Raw genomic sequence first — 3,906 nt, 5'->3', positions numbered from 1 at the left:
AAATGGGTTTCTAACAAAAGGAAAAGAGAACTTCCAAAATAAATATGTTTAGCAGGGAAATGCTGTCCAAAGGAGATTTTCATTTATATATGTGAGAGAAGAACAAACAACTGTATACTTGATTCCATTGAACAGCATTAAGTGTTACTTCCATTATAATGAAGAACTTGTCACTAAGTCTAAAGAAAAATGAATAACGAAGTATGTTGGAAAGTATATATAAAATCTCTCTATAGAAAGAAATTCAATGAGTAATAAAATGAGAGTAATATTTTATCACACATGAAATACCTTCTCAAGATAGTCTTTCTGGGATTACAAATTAGACATAGGCAAAAAATAAATAAAATCAAAATTACATGTTTAAAGTAAACACAGAAAGAAATTTGACTACATTGTAATGGGATCTAATGCTAAAATTATGAAAATACTACCCTCTATAAAAATTCATAAATGAGGAAAAAATTTTTATCAAGCTCACAAAAAAATTCATTGATATAAATATACATATACATTTACAGACTACACAAACCAAGAATAAGAATGATTATTTTCATACCTAAAACCTAACAAATAACACTCAGTAAGGTGGAGAATGTTTAACTATATTATCCTTTGCAAGCCTTATACTTCTAGAGAGACAATATCTGATAAAAATTTAACTCATTTCGCTAATAGTTTTATCTCTCTGAAGATAGTAAAACCAATTATCATGCCTCTAGTTAGAATTATGGTTCGATTAATTTCTCTATTCAACTATTATTGTGGTGCAATCGAGTAAAGATGTTGGGCTCTGTTCCCAGCCTTAGGAGGGAATCATGCTTCCAAACCAATCTTAGATGTCTCTTACCCTTTGTCAGTAACTTTATTAAGTAGGGACCCATGGCAAATTTCTGGGTATGAGATATGAAGAGGAGCTGGTACTTAAGCTTCTCTAAAAGCATTTCCTTGATTTTCCAAAAGAGGCAATACAGTATAAAGAAAACTAATTATGGCTACAATTAATTCTTTTGATTCTTGATCAAATTAAACAAACATATCCAGAAATAATTAGAACCTGAGAATATGATGCCTGGAGGTCCTACATCTATCTTTTCAAAATAAGGGCAGCTTAAAGAAAGATGAATACAATGACCTGAAAATGGAAGACAAAATACATAAAGAAAGCACGTCTTTAGTGATATAATATTTCTAAATAACCAATATTTAATCTCCCTCCCTTTGAATTGTGTATTATAGGAGGTAAAATATAGGTCTTTCATACTAATTCAATAAATAACAGAATTTGTACTTATTTGGAGAATATAGCATTTGACAAATTGAGAGTCAAAAAAACTTTGAAGATGCAAATAGATGAATATAGAAGATAAGTTGGATAACAAATTCATATCAACAAAAGTTTCATAAGATTTGACCAGTCCAAGCAGTATGCAAAATGCCAAACTTTACATATGTACTACATGTGTATACACACAGTCATATATAATTATAGATTTGCACGTATATGTGTGAGTGTGTGTGTATACATATATATGTGTAGTGCTTATTTATCTAGCTGCACACAGCTAGATAAATAAACACTATAAAAACACTTATAATCAACTGGAAAACACATAGGTAAACAACGTATAGAATAAATAGAAGGTATCTACATCCTCTTTGTAACAGTGAGAATCAAAGCATACTTTCAGGAATTCAAATATAAACCTATTAGGATAAAACATTTTTGTTAATGTTTTACTCTGAAGAAAACTTTTAAATCTTTTTCAAAGTTCAATTATGGTGTATGCTCGGCAATAGAGTAACAAAATATATGGTCCCTGTATCTTTCACATTATTTCGTGAAAGCAGAAACTTGCTTAGATAGGTGTCATAGGACCAGATAAAAGCTGAAATTGCACGGTGAGAAATATATCAAAGGCGAATCCGCTGTAGATTCCTAGAAATATAGTGCTGCAAGCATATATGCACTTAGTTTTTTGACTTTTAGAGCTTTTAGTTTTATAGTTTCATTAATATTCAGAGTATGTAATAAAAACCTAATTTTGCATATCTGCTTTAACACTTTGTTTACAAAATGCTCACAAATATGACTTTAAACAAATGGATGTGTTTGTGTTTTTATCTTAGAAATAGAGACATCTGTATGGCGATTCCTCAAGGACCTAGAACTAGAAGTCCCATATGACCCAGCCATCCCATTACTGGGTATATACCCAAAAGATTATAAATCATGCTGCTATAAAGACACATGCACACATATGTTTACTGCAGCACTATTCACAATAGTAAAGACTTGGAATCAACCCAAATGTCCATCAGTGACAGATTGGATTAAGTAAATGTGGCACATATACACCATGGAATACTATGCAGCCATAAAAAAGGATGAGTTTGCCTCCGTTGTAGGGACATGGATGCAGCTGGAAACCATCATTCTCAGCAAAGTATCTCAAGAACAGAAAACCAAACACTGCATGTTCTCACTCACAGGTGTGAATTGAACAATGAGATCACCTGGACTCGGGAAGGGGAACATCACACACCGGGGCCTATCATGGGGAGGGGGGAAGGGGGAGGGATGGCATTGGGATTTATACCTTATGTAAACGACGAGTTGATGGGTGCTGACGAGTTGATGGGTGCAGCACACCAACATGGCACAAGTATACATATGTAATAAACCTGCACGTTGTGCACATGTAAAAAAAAAAAGAAAATAAAATTCAAGTTTATGTATAATGAATCCTCTGATCTCTTAACCTTGACTAATAATCCATGTAATAGATCATATCCCTATAATCACAGTAATAAATTTTACATATTGCCATTTAATTTTATTCTGGAAACTTAATTTAATTATAATAAGTTGGTTGTTTAAGAGAAGAGATGAAGGATAAAAAGATGGGAGTCAAATATTTAATAGCCTAGAGAGAAACTCTAAGCTAATAAATTTAATAGCAATATTAACTAATCAAAAGAAGGGCAGCATATTTAAGATAATTAAGCAATCAGGATCTTAGGTCAATTATTCTCTTAGATTTAATTACTATCTTCAGGAAATTACCAGTTAACACAAGGACCTGCAGTCCTCTTAACTCAGAAATTCTTATGATATAATTTAAACTAATTATTTTTGTTGTAGATTGGCAAAAATATACCAAACTCTGAATTTGTGTATGTGTATGTGTGTTTCTGCTGTGTTTATATGTGTGAATCTCTCTAAACCTCACATAAACGATTACTCTTCCTCTTCCTCTCTTATTCACAAAATAAATTTGTTATTGATGCAGAGATCAGATAAATAATATTAATATTAGTCATCGTGTACATGTATGTGTGTTATATATGCACAAATATAATCATTCTATGTAGATAACACATACACACATATATACATGTGCACATATATTTTATATATATATATATATAGAAACCCATATGGTTATATAGAGAAAACAATGTTATAGATGCCTTGATATTGTACAGAAAAAAATAATTGTGCATTGGGTTTACCCCACAACACAGTAAAACGTAGTCAATAGTTATTTGTGAATTTTAAATTAACACACTTCCATTCTCTAAGCTAAAATATTCCTACTTCTTTTTATTTAATTTTAAGAAGAATTGAGAGGTAGAAACTCTTAACAATTACCCTGAGTACCCTTTCGTTTTATATTGCACTGTCCAGTATGGTAGTCATTAGGCACATTTGGCACTTGAAATGTGCCAGGTCAAATTGAGATATGCTGTAAGTGAAAATACAGCCTTGATTTCTAATATATAGTGTGAACAAAAAATTTAAGGCTGGGCATGGTGGCTCACGCCTGTAATCCCAGCACTTTGGGAGGCGGAGGCGGGCGGATCACGAGGTCAGGAGATCGAGACCCACCTGGCTAACACGGT

The sequence above is a fragment of the Rhinopithecus bieti genome, unplaced genomic scaffold (genome assembly GCF_001698545.2).
Source record: "Rhinopithecus bieti isolate Rb0 unplaced genomic scaffold, ASM169854v2 scaffold_9373, whole genome shotgun sequence".
Classification (NCBI taxonomy): Eukaryota; Metazoa; Chordata; class Mammalia; order Primates; family Cercopithecidae; genus Rhinopithecus; species Rhinopithecus bieti.
Note: the sequence above shows the minus strand (reverse complement) of the source record.